General features: G+C 38.2%; 2 long non-coding RNA genes across 10 annotated transcripts in view; one reads left to right on the top strand and one right to left on the bottom strand.

Moving 5' to 3' along the window:
• The first annotated feature begins 8,446 nt into the window (after positions 1-8,446).
• LOC103163383 overlaps positions 8,447-20,395 on the top strand; it is a 66,019-nt gene continuing 54,070 nt past the window's right edge. Inside the window, exons 1-3 of one of the 9 annotated variants that reach the window (XR_003487508.2) lie at positions 8,447-8,923; positions 9,613-11,563; positions 20,155-20,194. This is a non-coding gene — a long non-coding RNA (uncharacterized LOC103163383). Of the gene's footprint in view, positions 11,564-20,154; positions 20,195-20,395 lie in introns of all 9 variants that reach the window. The other 8 variants (XR_003487507.2, XR_004771011.1, XR_003487502.2 and 5 more) reach the window with 8 other exon arrangements.
• LOC113831505 overlaps positions 11,440-20,395 on the bottom strand; it is a 44,916-nt gene continuing 35,960 nt past the window's right edge. Inside the window, exons 4-6 of the long non-coding RNA XR_004771015.1 lie at positions 18,730-18,862; positions 13,483-13,590; positions 11,440-11,780 (exon numbers count right to left, since the gene is read on the bottom strand). This is a non-coding gene — a long non-coding RNA (uncharacterized LOC113831505). The remainder of the gene's footprint in view (positions 11,781-13,482; positions 13,591-18,729; positions 18,863-20,395) is intronic.

Raw genomic sequence — 20,395 nt, 5'->3', positions numbered from 1 at the left:
TTCTAGAGCTTTCAGCTGTGATGTCAGCTCTCTGGTGTGACTATTCTCTAGTTTCTTCGTGTGAGCACTTAGAGCTATGAACTTTCCTCTTAATACTGCCTTCAAAGTGTCCCATAAGTTTGGGTATGTTGTGTCTTCATTTTCATTGAATTCTAGGAAGTCTTTAATTTCTTTGTTTATTTCTTCCTTGACCCAGGAATTGTGCAATTGCGCATTGTTCAATTTCCATGAGTTGATAGATTTTCTGCAATTTGTGTTGTTGTTGACTTCTAACTTTTAAGCTGGGGGTCTAATAAGACACAGGGCATTATTCCAAATTTTTGGACCTGTTTAGGTTTACTATGTTGCCAAGTATGTGTCTGATTTTAGAGAAGGTTCCTTGTGGTGCTGAAAAGAAGGTATATTCTTTTGTGTTTGGATGGAATGGTCTAAAGATGTCTGTTAATCCCAATTGAGTTATAAATTCTGTTAGTTTCTTTGTCTCTTTATTAAGGTTCTCTCTGGTGGTCCTCTCCAGTGCTGAAAGTGAGGTGTGCAAGTCTCCCATTATAACTGTGTGAGGTCTTATTTGTGATTTGAGTTTTTTTTTTACAAATGTGGGTGGCTTTGTATTTGGGGAATAGATCTTTAGAATTAAGACATCTTCCTGATGGATTTTTCCTGTGATGAATATGAAATGACCTTCTTCATCTCTTTTGATGAAGTCTAATTTGTTAGATACTAGTATAGCTACACCAGCTTGTGTTTTGCTTCCATTTGATTGGAATATCTTACCTTACCTTAAAACTTCACTCTGAGGTAATGTCTGTTTTTGAAGTTGAGGTGTGTTTGTTTTATCCAGCAGAAGGATGGATTCTGTCTGTTTTTCAACTTTTTTTATTTGAATTAGAAACAGGATTGTTTTACATGACAATCCCAGTTCCCTTATCCCTCCCATCCTCTCCCACTCCCCCCAACTAAAACCCTATCTATCACATATCCTTTCTGTTTCCCCTTGATGTGAGGCCTTCCATAGGGTGTCATCAGAGTCTATTATATCCTTTGGGATAGGGCCTAGACCCATCCCTATGTGTCTTGGCTCAGGGAGTAGTCATCTATGTTGAATGGGCTCCCAAAGTCCACATCTATACTAAAGATAAGTACTGAAATACTACAAGAGGTCCTGAAGATTTCTGAGGTTTCCTCACACAAATCCATGTTTCTAGGGTCTAAATCAGCCCCATGCTGGTATTCCAGCTCTCAGTCTGGGGAACAAGATTTCCCAGATGTTCAAGTCAGCTGTTTCTGTGGGTTCCCCCAGCCTGGTCTGGATGATTTGCTTTTCACTCATCCTTCTCTGTGACTGGATTCCAATTCAGTAAAGTGATTAGTTGTGGGTGTCTGTTTCTACTTTCACCAGCTGTTGGATGAAGACTATAGGATGGCATATAAGACAGTCATCAATCTCATTATCAGGGGAGGCCATTTAAGGTAGCCTCTCCTCTGTGACTTAGATTGCTAGTTGGTTTCATCTTTGTAGTTCTCCAGACCTTTCCTAGTGCCTGATTTCTCTGTAAACCTAAAATGTCTCCTATAATGGCATCTCCTTTCTTGTTTTCTCCTATTCTTCCCCATACTCAACCTTTCAGCTCCATCATGTCCTCTGCATCCCTCCTCTTCTCCCATTCTCATTTTCTAGCCCCCCTTCTAGTGCTCCCTATTTGCTCAGGAGATCTTGACCCTTTCCCCTTCTCCAGGGGACCATGTATGTCTATCTTAGGGTCCTCCTTGTTTACTAGTTTCTCTGGCAGTGTGGATTGTAGGCTGGTAATCCTTTACTCTATGTCTAAATTCCACATGTGAATGAGTACATATCATGTTTGTCTTTTTGTGACTGGGTTACCTCGCTCAAAATGGTTTCTTCTAGTTCGATCCATTTTCCTGCAAATTTCAAGATTCCGTTGTGTTTGTCCCCCACTGATAAGTACTCCATTGTGTAAATGTACCACATTTTCTCTATCCATTCTTCAGTTGAGGGGCATCTAGGCTGCTTCCAGTTTCTGGTTATTACAAACAGTGCTGCTATGAACATCGTTGAACAGATGTCCTTGTTGTATGAATGTGCTTATTTGAGTATATGCCTAAGTGTAATTGGTGGATCTTGTGGTAGATTCATTCCCATTTTCTTGAGTAGTCACCATACTGATTTTCAAAGTGGCTGTACAAGTTGGCATGCCCACCAGCAGTGGAGGAGTGTTCCCCTTTCTCCACATCCTCTCCAGCATAAACTGTCATGAGTATTTTTCAGTTTAGCCATTCTGACAGGAGTAAGATGGTATCTCAGAGTTGTTTTGATTTGCATTTCCCTGATGGCTAAGGATGTTGAACACTTTCTTATGTGTCTTTCAGCCATTTTGGATTCCTCTATTGAGAACTGTATATTTAGTTCTGTACCCCACTTTTTAATTAGATTGTTTGGTGTTTTCGAGAATAGCTCCTTGAGTTCTTTGTATATTTTGGAGATCATCCTTCTATCAGATGTAGGGTTGGTGAATATCATTTCCCAGTCTCTGGACTGCCGTTTTGTCTTGCTGACTGTGTCTTTTGTGTTAGAGAAGCTTCTCAATTTCAGGAGGTCCCATTTATCAATTGTTGACTTCAGTGTCTATGCTATTGGTGTAATGTTCAGGAAGCAGTCTCCTGTACCAATTAATTCAAGGGTGTTTCCCACTTTTTTCTTCAAATAGGTTCAGTGTAGCTGGATTTATGTTGAGGCCTTTGATCCATTTTGACTTAAGTTTTGTGCAAGGCAATAGGCTTGGGTCTAACTGCAGTCTTCTACATGTTTGCATCCAGTTGTGACAGCACCATTTTTTGAAGATGTTCTCTTTGCTCCATCATATAAATTTGGATTGTTTATCAAAAATCAGGTATTCATAGGTATGTGGGTTAATATCAGGGTTTTCAACTCTATTGCATTGGTCTACATGTCTATTTTTGTGCCAATACAAACCTGTTTTCAAGACTATAGTTCTGTAATAGAGCTTGAAGTCAGGGATGGTGATGCCTCCAGAAGTTCCTGTATTGTACAGGGTTGTTTTGGCTATCCTGGGTCTGTTGTTTCTCCATATAAAGTTGAAAATTGTTCTTTCAAGGTCTGTGAAGAATTGTGTTGGGATTTTGATAGGGATTGCATTGAATCTGTAGGTTGCTTTTGGCAAGATTGCCATTTTTACTATGTTGATCCTACCTATCCAAAAGGATGGGAGATTTTTCCATTTTCTGGCCTTCTTTAATTTTTTTCTTTAGAGACTCAAAATTCTTATGGTACAGGTCTTTAACGGTTTTGGTTAGTGTATATTATGTTATTTGTGGCAATTGTAAAGGGTGATGTCTCTTTGATTTATTTCTCCACTAATGTCTCAGCGGGTTATAGTAGGGCTACAGATTTTTTTTTGAGTTAATCTTGTATCCTACCACTTTGCTGAAGGTGTTTATCAGCTGTAGGAGTTCTCTGGTAGAGTTTTTTGGGTCACTAATGTAGACTATCATATTGTCTGCAAATAGTGAGATACTTCTTCCTTTCCAATTTGAATTCCCTTTATCTCCATTTGTTGTCTTATTGCTCCAGCTAGGTCTTCAAGGACAATTTTGAAGAGGTATGGAGATAGTCTTGTCTTGTCCCCGATTTTAGATGAATTGGATTGAGTCTCTCTCCATTTAATTTGATGTTGGCTGTTGGCTTGCTGTATATTGCTTATATTATGTTGAGGTATGTTCCTGTTATCCCTGATTTCTCCAAGACCTTTATCATGAAGGGGTGTTGGATTTTGTCAAAGGCTTTTTCTGTATCTAGTGTGATGATCATGTCGATTTTTTTCCTCAGTCTGTTTATATGTTGGATTACATTCATGGGTTTTCATATGTGGAACTATCCTTGCATCCTTGGGATGAAGTCTACTTGATCATGGTGGATGATTTCTCTGATGTGTTCTTGGATTCTATTTGCCAATATTTTATTGAGTATTTTTGCATCGATGTTCATGAGGGATATTGTTCTGTAGTTCTCTTTCTTAGTTGTGTCTTTGTGTGGCTTAGGTATCAAGGTTATTGTAGCCTTGTTAAAAGAGTTTGGCAATGTCCCTTCTGCTTCTGTTGTGTGGAACAATTTTAGCAATATTGGTATTATCTCTTCTTTGAATTTCTGGGATAATTCTGCAGTGAATTCATCTGGCCCCGGGATTTTTTTGGTTGGGGGACTTTTGATGACTGCTTCTATTTCCTTAGAAGTTATAGGTCTGTTTAAGTTGCTTATCTGTTCCTGATTCAATTTTGGTAAGTGATAACTGTCCAGAAAATTGTCCATTTCCTTTAAATTTTTCAAATTTTGTGGAGTATAGGCTTTCAAAGTATGATCTGAAGATACTCTAGATTTCCTCAGTGTCCGTTGTTGTGTCCCCTTTTTCCTTTCTGATTTTGTTAATTTGCATGTTCTCTCTCTGCCTTTTGGTTAGTTTGGATAACAGTTTGTCTATCTTGTTGATTTTCTGGAATAACCATCTCTTTGTTATATTGATTCTTGAATTGTTTTCTTTGTTTTGACTTTATTGATTTCTGCCCTCAGTGTGATTATTTCCTGGAGTTTGCTCCTCCAAGGTGAGTTTGTTTTAGAGCTTTCAGCTGTAATGTCAACTCTCTAGTGTGGCTATTCTCTAGTTTCTTCATTTGAGCAGTTAGAGCTATGAACTTTCCTCTTAGTACTGCTTTCAAAGTGTCCCATAAGTTTGGGTATGTTGTGTCTACATTTTCATTGAATTCCATTTCATTGAAGTCTTTAATTTCTTTCTTTATTTCTTCCTTGACCCAGGAATGGTGCAATTGCATGTTTTTCAATTTCCATGAGTTGGTAGGTTCTGCACTTTGTTTTGTTTTTGATTTCTAACTTTAAAGCATGGTGGTCTGATAATACACAAGGGATTATTCCAATTTTTTTTGTACCTGTTGAGGTTTGCTATGTGGCCTTGTATGTGGTCAATTTTTGAGAAGTTTCCATGTGATGCTGAAAAGAAGGTATATTATTTTGTGTTTCTATAGAATATTCTATAGCTGTCTGTTAGTCCCAATTGCGTCAAAACTTCTGTTAGTTCCTTTGTCTCATTGTTAAGTTTCTGTTTGGTAGTCCTGTCCAGTGGTGAGAGTGGGGTGTTGAAGTCTCCCACTATAACTGTGTGAGGCCTTATTTGTAATTTGAATTTTAATAATGTTTCTTTTATGAATGTTGGTACCTTTGTATTTGGAGCATAGATGTTTAGAATTGATACATCTTCCTGATGGATTTTTCCTGTGATGAGTATGAAATGACCTTCTTCATCCTTTTGATTGATTTTAGTTTGAAGTCTAACTTGTTAGATACTAGGATAGCTACCCTAGCTCATTTCTTGGGCCCATTTGATTGGAATATCTTATCCCAACCCTTTACTCTGAGGGAATGTGTGTCTTTTAATTCCAGGTGTTTCTTGTATGCAGCAGAAGGATGGATTCTGTCTTCATATCCAATCTCTTAGCCTGTGCCTTTTTATAGGTGAGGAAAGACCTTTAATATTGAGGGATATTAAGGTCCATTGAGTGTTTATTCTTGTTTGTTTTTGATTTGCTGTTGGTTTTGGTATTGTATGTGGATTTACCCTGCCTTTTATTTTGTGGTTTTGTAGATTGGGATTATCTATTGCCTATGTTTATGTGAGTGTAGTTAATTTCTGTAGTTTGGAGTTTTCTTTCCAGTACTTTCTGTAGGGCTGGATTAGCGGTAACACATTGTTCAAATCTGGTTTAGTCATGGGATATTCTGTTTATCTATTTATAGTGATTGGAAGCTTTTCTGGGTATAGTAGTCTGGGCTGGCATCCATGTTCTCTCAGAGTTGGTAGAATATCTATTCAGGTCCATCTGGCTTTCAGAGTTTCCATGGAGAATTCTGGTATAATTCTGATGGATTTGCTTTTATATGCTATTTGGCCTTTTTCCCTTGCTGTTCCTAATATTTTTTCTTTATTCTGTACATTTGGTGTTTTAATTATTATGTCATGAGGAGACTTTCTTTTGTGGTCCACTCTATTTGGCATCCTGTAGGCTTCTTGTACTTTCATTGGCATGTCTTTCTTTAGGTTGGGGAAGTTTTCTTCTATGATTTTGTTGAATATGTTTTCTGCATCTTTGAGTTGGGTTTCTTCACCTTCTTTTATACCTAAAATCCTTAGGTTTGTCTTTTCATGGTGTCTCATATTTCCTGAATATTTTGTGTTATGGATTTATTGGACTTCGGATTTTTATTGCTTGATGAGTTTATTTCCTCTAGTTTATCTTCAGCATCTGAGATTCTGTCTTCTATCTCTTGTATTCTATTGGTTATGTTTGCATCTGTAGTTCCTGATTGTTTACTCAGTTTTTCTACTTCCCGCATCTCCTCAGTTTATATTTTCTTTATTATCACTAATTCAGTTTTCAAGTCCTGAACTGTTTCCTTCAGCTGTTTAATTGTATTTTCTTGGCTTTCCTTGATTTCTTGCATCATATGGTTCGTCTTTTCTTCCATTTCTCTGAAGGATTTTCTGATTTCCTCTCTTAGATTCTCTATCATCTGCACGAAGTTGTTTTTAAGGTTGCTCTCTTCTGCTTCTTCTGTGTTGGGATGTTCATGTTTTGCTGGTGTAGAGTCCCTAGACTCTGGTGTTGTCATATTGGTTTTCCTGTTGTTGGGTGTGTTCTTATATTGTAGTCTTCCCATCTCTTCTTCCAGTATGTTCAGGTAGTGTCACTTCCTTTTCTGGTGTGTATGGGACAGGTGTTCTCTTCAGGTGGGTGCAATTGGCTCCAATACTGTGATGGGTCTCAAGTTGGTTGCTTGCACTTTATCTTCAGGTGAGTGAAAGCAGGACTGGTGCATTGATGTCAGAAGACTCTGGGTTGCTTGGTCCTCAGGAGTCAAGTCTTTCTGTCTTGGGCAGGAGGTCCCAGAGTGGACAAGCAGAAGTTGGGCCCAAGGCAGGGCCGAAGCAGTTCACCTCTGCACTCTGTGGGGGTCGGAATAGCCCAGCAATCTCGGCAGAATCAGGGTCCCAGGGTCTTCAGGGATCGATGGACCCCAGGGCAGGCTGGATTCTGTCTTTGCATGCATTCTGTTAGCCTGTGTCTTTTTATGGGCAAGTTAAGACCATTAATATTGAGGGAAATTAAGTTCCATTGAGTGCATATTCTTGTTTGTTTTACATTTGTTGGTTGTGGTGGTATTATGTTTTGATTTACCCTGGTTTTTTTTTTGGTTTTTTGTTGTTGTTGTTGTTGTTGTTGTTGTTGTTGTTTTTCCTTTAGACGTTTGGTAAAGTAGGATTATCTATTGCCTATGTTTTTGTGAGTACAGTTATCTTCCTTAGGTTGGAGTTTTTCTTCCAGTACTTTCTGTAGGGCTGGATTACTGGATATGTATTGTTTGAATCTGTTTTTGTCATGGAATATCTTGTTTTCTTCATCTATAGTGTCTGAAACCTTTGCTGGGTATAGTAATCTGGGCTGGCATCTCTAGTCTCTTAGTGTAGGTAGAATATGTATCCAGAACCCTCTGGCTTTCAGAGTTTCCATGGAGAAGTCATGTGTAATTCTGATAGGTTTGCCTTTATATGTTACTTTGTCTTTTTCATTTGTTGCTCTTAATATTCTTTCTTTATTCTATATGTTTGGGGATTTTAACTATTATGTGATGAAGGGACTTTTTGTTGTCCACTCTATTTGGTAATCTATACTTCTTGTACTTTCACTGGCATGTCTTTCTTTAGGTTGGGAAAGTTTTCTTCTGTGATTTTGTTGAATATGTTTCCTGTACCGTAGAGATTGGTTTCTTCCCCTTCTGTACCTATTATATTTAGGTTTGGTCTTTTTCACGGTGTCCCATATTTCCTGGATATTTTGTGTTAGGGATTTGGTGGTCTATTTCTCCTGGTGTAACTTCAATACCTGAGATTCTCTCTTCTGTATTTTGTATTCTGTTGGTTATGCTTACATCTGTAGCTCCTGATCATTTACTCATATTTTGTTTTAATTACAGCATTCCCTCAGACTGTGGGGTGAGACAGGAAGTTATACAGGACTAGAGGATTCTGGGAATCAAAGAGGATTCTGGGAAATGTAGTAGAGAAGTGCTTATCCAGGCAGGAAGTGACATAACAAGGAGACTCATATTTAAGTGAAGGAGAAACAGGAAGGGCCCTCTTTTCCCCTCCGCTCCTGCTCCAGCAGTACAATGTGATCTACCAGCAAGGAGGGACACCGTCAAGGTGTCTGATAAGATAAGTCTTATAAAATATATAGATTTATGATAATTAAGACTGAGCTAACAGATGAGAATCCTAGTCATTGGCCAAGCAGCTATGAATGTAATACAAGTTTCTGTGTATCTATTTGGGCCCAACTTGGGCAGGCGGCTGGTGTAAAGCTCACATGTGGCGGTGGGGCTCAGGCGACTTATGGCAGAAAGATTTATCATAACAGTGGGGGTTTTTTGTTTGTTTGTTTGCATTTTTTTGTCTCTATCTCAGCTTTCAAACTTTGCACTGTTTGAAATGTTTCTTGCAATCTTTGGTTTGTCTTTTCTTCCATTTCTCTGAAGGATTTTATCATTTCTTCTCTTAGGGTCTCTATCATCTGTATGAAGTTGTTTTTTAGGTTGCTCTCTTCTGCTTCATCTGTGTTGGGGTGTTCAGGTCTTTCTGTCATTGAGTCCCTGGACTCTGGTGGAGTAATATTGGTTTTTCTGTTGTTGGATGTGTTCTTTCATGTTCCCATCTTTTTTTCCAGTGGGTGCACGTGGTGTCTCTTCCTCTTCTGATGTGTACGGGTTCAATTTTCTCTTCTGGTGGGTTCAAGAGGGTCAGATACTCTGATGGGTATCAAGGTGGGTGCAGGTGGGTCTGAGTTACTCCCTCTCCAGGTGAGTGGGAGAAGGACTAGCCCAGTGATCTCAGCAGACTCAGGGTTGCTTGGTCCTCAGGGGCCAAGTGGACCTGACTGTAGACCCCAGGACAGGAATTCCCAGCATGGGCAGGAGGAAGTTGGACCCAAGGCAGGGGCCAAAGCTCACCTCTGCCCTGAGTAGGGGCAAGAATATCCCTGCTATCTCAGCAGACTCAGGGTTGCTTGGTCATCAGGAACTGAGCAGTAGTAAGGATATTTTAAAATCCAAAAGAAGTATTTGAAGTTCCAGCTCATGAGTTAGTTAACCTAACTAAGCTCTCTAGCTAAATATCTTTCCTCTCTATAACAGCATATTTGCTCAAATGACATGACGTACTTTATGGGTACTCTAATCCAGAGCTAACCTGATATGGGTATTTTTCCTCTAGTACAAGAAAACTGTCTGTACAAAAGAAAGGCAAATGGAACAAAATAATCTTACTTATGTTGCAGTTTCACAAAAAAAGCCATCATCAATGTGTTGAGGGCTAGCAATAATTAAGAGTTGAAGGAGTATTAATGGTGTTATGATTCACTTTCAACTGGGTGACAAATTTGCTAAGGCATTGGTATGATTTATGTAGTTGCCCTTGACAACATTCCTTTGAGGTAATTAATTATTTTTTACAGGTGATTGAACTGAGACTTGAAGAAGATAAAAGAAGTTGCCCAAATCAAATAGTACCTAAAAAATCCAGAATTTGAACTCATAAAAGATAATAAGAAGGAGGTCAGAGGCAACCAATGGAAAGTCTACAGGCAGAGCTCTCTCTAAAAACTGCAAAGAAATATATAACCCAGAGTTCCTCAGTCAGCAACACCACACTTCCTTACAACAGGGCCTGCAAGAGTTTGCACATATATATATATATATATATATATATATATATATATATATATTATGGCTGTTAGCTTGGTGTTTATATACAACTCCTCACAGTAGGAACAGGTATGGCTCTGATTCTTTTGCCTGCTCTTGGGACTCTTTTTCTCCTATTGGGTTGCCTTCTCCAAGCTCAATATGAGGCCTTTGCCTCATCTTACTGTATCTTGTTATGCTGTGTTTGGTTATTGTCTCTTAGAAGCCTGCTCTTTTCTAAAGGGAAATGGGGTTAGTGGATCTTGGGGGGAGGGGAGGTTGGAGGGCTGGGAAGTGTGGAAGGAGGGAACTGTAATTCAGATGTATTGGATGAGAGAAAAATCTGTTTACAATCAAATAAATAAATAAACAAAAGAATACTGAACATCAACAAAAAAAAGAAAGAAAGAAAGAAAGAAAGAAAGAAAGAAAGAAATTTCATCCTAAGCATGAACCAAAAGGACTGTCATATTAGGTAAGAATTAACTGGGAAATTGAGCTAACTAGAAAGTTGTCTGGCTCACATATCCCTGCTCAACAAGATGCTATTGCTTGGGAATGTTATAGAACAATGGCAGGACTGGATAAAATCACGAATGTGAATAACGTTTTGTGAGATTAGCATCCATTTAAAGTTTTCAGTAAATAAGTTATAGCAGAGCTAAAATTTAGCTGCTGCTTGGCATGTCCCAACATAAAAAGAAAAAAAAATGCTTGGTAAAGAGAGAGCTGATAACTGTGGGTGGAAAAAAATAGCACCAACATCCTTTAAAATGCATTGGGGCATCAGATTTGTGCCAGTTTTACAGAGAGGGCAGCAGCAGAGAAGGTGCTTAACATCCCTTCTGTTATGTAGAAAACATTACTTACAAAATCAGATGTGCTCAAATTCAGAGCACAAAACTGTGTGTCCTTTCTGAGACAAAATACTAAAGATGGATAAATATTTGGGGAAAGAGAACTGTCAGTATTTCATTTTTAAATAAAATGTCGACATCTCTAACCTCGGTTATTTCTGGTTTGTAGAAGATGATGTGCTGCAAAGCTAATTCTTAGTCCCTATAACAAGATGCAGCCACAATCATAGCAGGATGCTAGCAGCCAAGTCCAGAGGCTTGGCTGGAAGAAGTGGTGCTGTGTACATACCCTACATGCCCCTGGGGGACTATCAGTGAGGTTTGGCTCTCTAACAGGGCAAATTTCATGCTGGCTTGAGCTTGATACCCCTGTGTTTCTATTGCATTTTATTTACAAAGTAACATGCAAAGCCCTAGAATACAATTTCAAGGACTTTCTTTCAGGGTGGGATAAAGACTGAGGATGAGGACAGTGTGTGTGTGTGTGTGTGTGTGTGTGTGTGTGTGTGTGTGTGTGTGTGTGTGTTTAAGTTTAACTACAAACTGTTAAAGGGATGTAAAACCAAAAACAGAGCTGAGGTTTCAGAGTAATTTTGAAGAAAAAAAAAAGCCTTTTCAAAATGCATGTTCCTAACAGCTTGTTCAACGGTTGCTGTGGGTGCAGATTTTGAGTGCACATAAGAACCAGGGAAATGAAATTTACATCACTGATCTCCTCTTCATTGGTTGTTTAACCTTGGCTGAATCATATTTGTTCCTTTATTTTTCTACTAAGCAGGTAGAAAGTGCTTAACCAAGTGAGGGTAATTATGAAGGACGTGTTCTGGGTGCCAGCAACATAGTGGATGTTCAGTAAATAACAAAGGTATTGTTCTGAGGCTCTTGTAAGATTTCTAGTTTGATTGAACTTCACTAAGATCTCAAGGATCTCCCTCCCCACCTCACCTCCAGACCTCTTCTTTGATGCCATATTTGGAATTTGCTAGCATGTATTACAAAATTCCTGTCAGAAGGATGTACTAGTGATTTGGGGAAGCTACACCAGAGAAGCTGCATCAATTCCATCACAGTTGACATGTTCCCTGGGAAGAAACAGATTAAAGATAACAGATTTCAGTGAAGCAAATGATGGCATTTGGATTCTTAATGTATCAATTACATTCCAACTGCTTTTATAAGACATTCAAAGTAACATGGGGGAGGGTAAAGAGAAATCCTCAGAAAGCTAAAGGAAATAATAATATGTGTTATTTACATAAAATCATTTTCATTTGAGAACATTTTGAATAATTCCAAAGGAAGATCGGTGGCTTTTACATTAAATTGCTGCTTACTAATTTGAAAGATAAAAGAGAAATGGAATGGAAATATGACTTTTCAATGAGTGAAAATGAACACAGACTAAAATGCTACATTTTTTGGTGCTTGGGATTCACTTACCTACCCACATTTGTTTAATGAAGCATAACAAGCCACAGGCACACTGCTTCTCACTAGTACTGTACATCAGAGTCTAGGAAAAGCAGGAAATTCACAGCAGGGGGAGAACAACCCTCTGTTTTTCCAAATAGATTTCACAAAAACACTTAACTCTGCTGGGGATCATTAGAGTGTTGGTTTTTTGTTGTTGTTGTTGTTGTTGTTTCATCATACTATTTCTATAATTCAAAAATCTGAAAACCCTCCCCAGCTTAGTTCTTTTATGCAACAAAACCATCACCCAGAAATGCGAAAATGTAACAGGAGTATAACATCTGCAGAATGCCAAGCAGGTCTCTCTCTCTCTCTCTCTCTCTCTCTCTCTCTCTCTCTCTCTCTCTCTCTCTCTCTCTCTCTCTCTCTCTGTCTTTCTCTGTCTCTCTGTCTCTCTCTCTGTCTCTCTCTCTCTCATAGGAATGTTAAACAAGAAAGATTTGGTGTGAGGAAACAGCCCCAGGACTCATTGGTGTGATTTAGTTTACATATAGACTGGAATGCAGTCTTAGAGAATACAAGCTGGTTAGGGATGAAAAAATCAAGAGTTTGGAAAAATAAAGCTGATCATTTTTCAAAGTAGTGAACATTTTAAAACTATATATATAGTTGAAAAATACCTTGTAACTACCATATGAGATGAACTCTATTTTAAAATGAATTATCTATAAAAACATTATGAATATAGTCTCTGATTTAAGAAATGGTTTAAGCAGCTTTCTGCAGTACTGGAAGACTCACAGTCTCTAATATGTCATAGCTGTTAACCAGACAAGCATTTTTTTTTCTGGGAGCTATTCCTTCAGGAGACTATACATTAACCACAGACATAATAAAATGGCCAGAGCTGGTAGGGATGGGAGAGAGCTGGATGGTATTAAGAAATTTAAGTGAATAAAATATGGTGAACATTTATCAACAAATATTTAACCTAGAATTATTATTAGAACTCTAAAAGGGAAAAATGTGAGTGACAGTAATATTTGTGTGTCTGTGCCTTACCTCTTGTAATTATTTATGCCATAATTGGTTGACCTATAAGAATTAACATAATGCTGCTTTCCCTGTTCCTTTTAAAGATCTGATGAAAATCATTTGCTTTTAAAGTCAAACCTTAATTTTTGCAGTCCTATTGAGAAACTAATTAACAATTTTATTTAAGTTAAAGTTCAGCAAAAACCAAAATATTTTGACTTTGGGAAAGACAAAGATTTCTCAGGGCATGACTTAGTCAATGTTCTATTGCTGTGAAGAGATACCAGGAACACAGCAGTTCTTATAAAGGAAAACATTTAATTGCGGCTTGCTTACAGTTTCAGAGGTTTAGTTCATTATCCTCATGGCTCATTGAAGTAGTCAATAGGGGCATGCAGACAGAAACAGCGCTGGAGAAGTTGAGATTACTAGATCTGCAGGTAGCTGGAAGAGAGGAGAGAGAGGAGAGATTGGCCTAGCTTGGGCTTTTGAAACTTCAAACCCCACCCCCAATGACACACTTGCTCCAAAAGGACAAACCTCCTATTTCTTCTCAAGTACTGCCACTCCCTGATAACTAAGCATTCAAAGTATGAGCCTATGGGGTTCATTCTAATTTCAACCACCACAGGACACAAAAGTCATTAGTCAAAAACAAAAGAACAAGAATTTATAGAAACTAATTTTACTGTCCCTTCAATGATATTATTAAGAAAGTAAAGAGGCCAGGGCTGTTGCAGACCTGGGGCTGGGGAGGTATCTAGCAGTTACAAACCTGGGAGAGGGTGATAGTGTAGGGAGATGATGGGGAGCACATTTGGGGAGGTATCTCAGCAATTACAAGCCTCCCTGGGGAAGGATTGTATGTGGATGGAGTATTTTAGCAGTTATAAGCCAGGGAGATGTGTCTCAGTAGTTATAAACCCTGGATGGAGGGTAGTGTTGTGGGGGAGTTTTTCAGTAGTTATAAGATCCCTGTGGGAAGGTGGAGTGGGGGCTATGGTGGGGTGAAAGGGATAGTGTCTCTGCAGTTATAAGCCAGAGGATGTGTCTCAGCAGTTACAGGCAGGGTTTGTTGTGTGGGGGTTGGGAAGGTATGCCAGTAGTTGAGAGCACCTGTGACTCTTCTAAAGATCCTGAGTTCAATTCTCAGCAATCCCATCACAGGGTTTTCAGCCATTTGTAACTCCAGCTCTATGGCATCTATCACTTCTGGCCTCTGTGTTCACCTGCACTTGTATGTATATATGCATATGCAGACACCTACACATAATTAAAATCAGTAAAAATAACTCTTTTATGTGTAAAAGCAAGACATGAAACAGAAATAAACACAAATCATGTAGCTGATATAATTGTAAAAAGAGTTTTTAATTGGTCCACATAATAAAAGGCCAGAGTCAGATACAGAGGGGAATGCTGAGAGATCAGTGATAAGGAGCAACCCACCTTATCTCCTAAGCATCTCAGCAGAGAAGAGAGCAATTTCCTGTTTGTCTCTGCTTATATCCTTTTTATGCCCAGCTATCTCACTTCCTGTCAGTCTGTACAGACCTCCAGACCTCTATGGTTAGCTAGTGGTAAGCTCCATTCTCTGACCCCCCAGACAGGCCTTATTTGTAAAAGAAAGATATCTGATATAAATTCAGAATTTATAGAGACATTTGTAGTAATAACATAAGCAACCTGATATTTTTAGTGAACAAAAGATTTAAATGAGACCCTTGACCAAAAAGGAAGTGACTGATACAAAACACATGAGAAGGGACTCATTAGGAGAGAAATGCAAATTAAAATCAGAATGAACTATCATTGTACAGTTTTTACAATAGCTAAATTTAAGAAATGATTGTAATATAAAAAAAACTAAATCTGTGAGATACCAAGTCAATCCATCTATTGGTGTAGTGATGAGAAAAATCTGATGAATTCTAGAAAAATATGGTGTTTCTTACAATTTTAACATGTACTCACCATGTGACCCAGATGTATCACTCTTATACTTTTACCCAATTGATATGAAAATGTATTCACACAATGATTATTCTCAAATTTTCAGAATACTGTTTTTAAGAGCCAAAGATGGCAGTCAGCTAAATTATAATTGGGATAAACAATTTGTGATATAAATATGCACACATATATATAATATATGTGTGTATATAGATACTATATATAATGAATATAATATATATATATATATACATATATATATACATATACATGCATGTATATCTACAGGCAGTAGATTAATATTAAGTAAAATAAATGGGTATTTAAAAACTTGCATGAATCCTCTTAACATAATGCTATATGATGAACCAAAGACTAACATAAAAGACTTAAACTATATGATTACAATTCAAAACATAAAGTACCAGAAAAGAAGTAACTAATTATGGTATACTTTACAAAGGAAAGACTGTTCATGTGACACACACACACACACACACACACACACACACACACACACACACACACGAATGAGACTCAAGAAAATTAACAATAGGTGAGAAATAAGAGATAAGATTTTGAAGAAAATCATCTAGTTAACAACAGTCCTTTTAAAACTGAAGCTTTAGCTAAGGTAGGAGAAAGACCTATTTTGATCATATTATGCACTCTTTACTTTCACTAGATATATTTGTAAGTGCCTAGCATCAGGTGTTTCAAAGAAGCTGTAGAAATAATTTATTACATAAGGGAAGGTTAAGGTATATTCTTTATAAGGTAGTCTGTATCCTGTTTTCAGAGGAAGAACCCAAAATTTGAGCAATTTAGCTTATTTACTTAATGAGACAATTAAGATTGAAACCCAACCTATCTGATTTAATTCTATTCAATGGCATCTACAGCCTTCCTATTTTTTAATCTAAAAGGAAACACCATAAATTTTACAATAATAATATGGTTGGATTTTCTCTAGAATAGGATGTTTTAACACAACTAACTCTCATACATGAGGATTTATATCAGCCAACCCTCATTCAGAATAGGATACAAAATAATGTGAATAAGAGGAAATTATTCTCAATTCTAAAACTTCACATAAACAGTATATGAAAAGAAAATTATCCGTAATAGTACCTGAATATTCTATCAGCATTCATCAAATGTTACTAAAACATGTAAGGTTATACATGTTCTACAAAAGAGTATCTGCCAGAGATGAGGTCACTTATCAGCAATTGACTTCTCTTCATGTCAGACTGACCTGGACTTATCTATAATTTCTGATGAAAGAGTCAAAATCATATCCAGTCATTTAGATACTTGACAGCCCTGTCTATTCAGTACAGAAAATCAAAGTCATCCTATGAGCACTAGGAGGAATGCATCAGAGAAATTCACTCAGTACCCCATAAATATAATTTATTACAGGAAGCAACAAGAGAATCCCCAGAAATGTCATGTAGAAAGACTCTGGGAAAATTATCTGCTTCCATTTCATTGTAATCTGCATGAGTTTCATAATTCATTAAATGTCAACTTCAACTGCCCACATTGGAGGAGTAGAATGGGGAACCAAGACTTGAACAAAAATAAAGGAGTTGAGTGAGCATACAGACGTCAGTTTCTTTAACTCAGCTTAGAGATCCCTACCTATAGGAGAAACTTGGGCCAGCCTACCTAAGCCATAGTCTCCAGGTGCCCAGGCCAGTCTACATGAGCATGTGCATGCATGGCTGACACTTCCTCCCTTAGCCAAGCCTTCCTGTATGCCCAGAGACTGCTAACAAAGAGACAACTGACTCAGAGACACCAATGAGAAAAAGATAATGCACCAGAGTCAGCTGCCTGAGTCAATTAGGACCTTGGGAGAGGGTATGAAGCCAGGCGTCACTTCCTTAATAAAGGATTTTTCAGCACTCACTAACTCCCAGTGCTGAGTTATTGGTCTTCTCACCCACTCCTCCTGACCTTGTCCTAATCACTAGAAAGTCAGATGCCTGCCTCGTGGCAAGGAACCAATCAGAAGTTAGCTGGTGGTGTTATGCTTTACGGCTCTGGGTGTGCTTAATGGACAAGTGCACAGCAGTGATGTGCAGAGCATAGCAACCACCCTGGGAAGGCCTATGGGCCATAACAACCAGTTGGCCAATCAACACAGGGTAAACCCTCCAAGTCTGGAGGCACACCAATCCTGAGCCTGTGCATAACCCTAGACACTCCCCTTATGCTGCCCTACAAGATCTCTATGCAGCCGGTTCGAGCTGTCCTTGCTAGCCATCCGCCATGGTGGGTGGGTGAAACACCTGAGCAAATACGGGGTTAACTCGTTAAACAATAAAGCCTCGTTCAGTTTGCATCAAGCTTTCAACTCCGCCTTGTGATTGGGGTGACCTAAGTCCTAGGCTGAGACTCCGGAGGCCTCAGATTTCCAGGGTTCTAACAGCCCAACAGGATTTGTGACTCTCTGTGTACCAGTAAATAATTTCATACCCTTGGAAGATACTGACTGGAGCTATAGAACCATAGGTAACACAGACTAGCACAAATAGTTACCAGCATAGCATCAGAGCCCACACCATATTTCTGTCCTGACCTTCCTCTTTCCCCTGACATGGGGGGCTCTCATGCTACATGGAAGAGACAAGACTTTCCCAATTTGACTAAAATATTTTTCCATGGAGCAAGAGATCATCCTAGAAACTTTAAAAATGTGGTTTTAAAAACTGAAGTCCTAGCTCTCATTCACATCTGAACTTGTGGACATTTGAAGAATTCTGTTGCTTTATACCTATGCTGTCAAACAGCCAGTACTGGTATTCCCATGAATAATCCTGAAGCTCTCCTCTGCTATTCTTGTCAGTCCCACTTGTCACTCTGTCACGGCCCAGCATGTCTCAGTCCCAAGCCACTGTAGCCATGAGGTTTGGCCTGAGTGACGGGGCATGGACTTGGAAATTCCTAGCAACCTACAGCAATAAACACCAAACATGGGCATCTTGTCATCTTTAGAGAGCTCTCAGTTCCATGCTGCAAAACTGGAGTCTTTCCTTTATTCAGCATCTTCCTGTTTCCTAACCATGCTTCCCTGACCCTGAAGCCATTTCTCTCTCCTCTAGTTGACACCCCTCTCTGCTAGATAGCTCCTAACTCACTGTCCTCACTTGTTACTTATACACCTAGCCCTCCATCCCAGGTGCAGGCCTATTCAAATACTTAGTTCTGTAGAGATGCAAACTAGGGGACATTCCCCCGCTGAGGCCATTCTATTCAATAGCAAATCAGTTATCATCCACTATTCAATGCAGACCAGAGCTCCTGGCTACTGGAACTGCTGGAAATTTCCTAATGGAATTTTCATGACTCCCTACACCACTCCATTCTCACATGCAGTGTCACTTAAAATTAAGCAAATCCCATACTCAATTCTCTTATTTGAAAAGCGTAGACTGCAGAATCTGTCTAATAATGAGTCGAATAACTTTTGGGTTACTGGCACAGAGGAAGAAAGAGGAGGATGCTGGCACTATGGTTTTTCTTCTATAAAAGTAGCCTGCTTTAGAGGAACAAGGCTTTTCCTTTGTCTGTCGGACTAGGAGGCCCATTTGCGCAAACGTCCCACAATAAACTTACCTCTTGTTTTTGCATCAGTTGGACTGGACATTGAGTGTTTTTGGGGGGACCGTCCGATTTGTGGACACTCCTCGGTCCGAGGGTCTTTCAATACATTACTTGGCTGCTTGCTGCCAAAGGAGGAGACACTTCTCTGATTAGGAAGAGCAGATATGGGGAAAAATTATAAATGAGTGAACAAAAGTTAACATTACTTCCAAGACTCTACCTGTTAAAGAGAAAAATAGGAATTAAGTCTTGCTAATCCTATTTAAATGTCTAACTTATGTTTTCTTTCTGTCTGACCTACATAGCTATATTTTACTATTTACTTATTTATTTTAACTAATTAGGCTTTTAGAGACAATATTTTATTGTGTAACCCAAGTTAGTATCAAATTGTCAATCCTTGACCTCAATTCCCCAAATAATGGGATCATGGGGAATACAAATATGTACCACCAAGCCCACTTGTTTTTTTGTTTTGTTTTGTTTTGTTTTATTTTGTTTTTAGGAATTTTCAGCTCTTGAAAGTATAAACCCTCAGGATATAACACTAAGCACAAATCTAAGCATGTAAAAAAAAAGTCTCAATGTGAAATGCTTTAAATAAATTATAAATTGTAACAAAAAAATGTGTCTTGAAAGGTTGGAATAACCTAAATTGCAAAGTGACAGCAGTCCCTACTGAGTGTAGATAATTTATGGTATTTATACAGGGAAAGACATTGGGTAACTACAATTCATAAGAAGGAGGATTTTGAACAAAGTCCAGATGGTGTTACAGCAGTAAAATGTAGATGTCCTGAGGCTGTCTGAGAACAGCAAAATCACTGAAGTCAGGCTTATTATCCCATTCAGGAATCAAGTTCAACAGAAGCCCCACCAGAAGCAATGGAACTACGCTGTCAGTACTTTAATATTAAAAATGTCACTGCTTATTATATCATTTAATTTTTATTGAACATACAGATTATATATTTCTCAGAATGAAGGAAATCAAAAGTAGAAATTCCATACTGGCATCATCCTAGAACACAAAATTATAAGCATACATTACTCAAAACAACTGCAAAATAAAAGTGTGTTTTTAATTTGCATTATTTCTTTTATGTAATAAAATACTAAATAAGCACTGAGTATGGTTATTTCTGCTCTGTTTCACAATATCATAATTTATGTAATATAGAATCCAAATCTCCTTAAAACTTGCTAGGTAAGATAATGCCCTGAGTTTTTATTATTATCATCATTATTTTGAATAAAATTATAAAGCCTAGTTAAAACAAAAATCTCTTGTGCCTCTAAAATATTTTTAGACACCATAATCTTTTTCAATGTCACACAAAACCCTGGTATATACTCCATTTAATGAATTATTTTTTATGGTTTAGTATTTCTTTGAATCCCTGCTAGCCTCTCCACCTTAACATTTCCATTTCTTAGGCTATCTCCAAATTCTGTTGGGCTCAGATGACTGCTCACAGTAAGTTCCATTTTACTTGGCTACAATCACAGGAACATAGATCATTTATAGTCCAAATCAACTGAGCGCATACATTTTGCATGGGGTAATACAGAGTTGAAACTTGAAAATGTTAAAAGAGTAGTCCATGTTTACATGCAGTAGCAGTAAGTTAAATCTGAATGAATTTGAATATGTAATTAAAACAAAACACACTGCAAG

Source organism: Cricetulus griseus, chromosome 8, assembly GCF_003668045.3.
Source record: "Cricetulus griseus strain 17A/GY chromosome 8, alternate assembly CriGri-PICRH-1.0, whole genome shotgun sequence".
NCBI classification, from domain to species: Eukaryota; Metazoa; Chordata; class Mammalia; order Rodentia; family Cricetidae; genus Cricetulus; species Cricetulus griseus.
The sequence above is the reverse complement of the archived record's forward strand: the minus strand, read 5'-3'. Positions and strand labels throughout refer to the sequence as shown.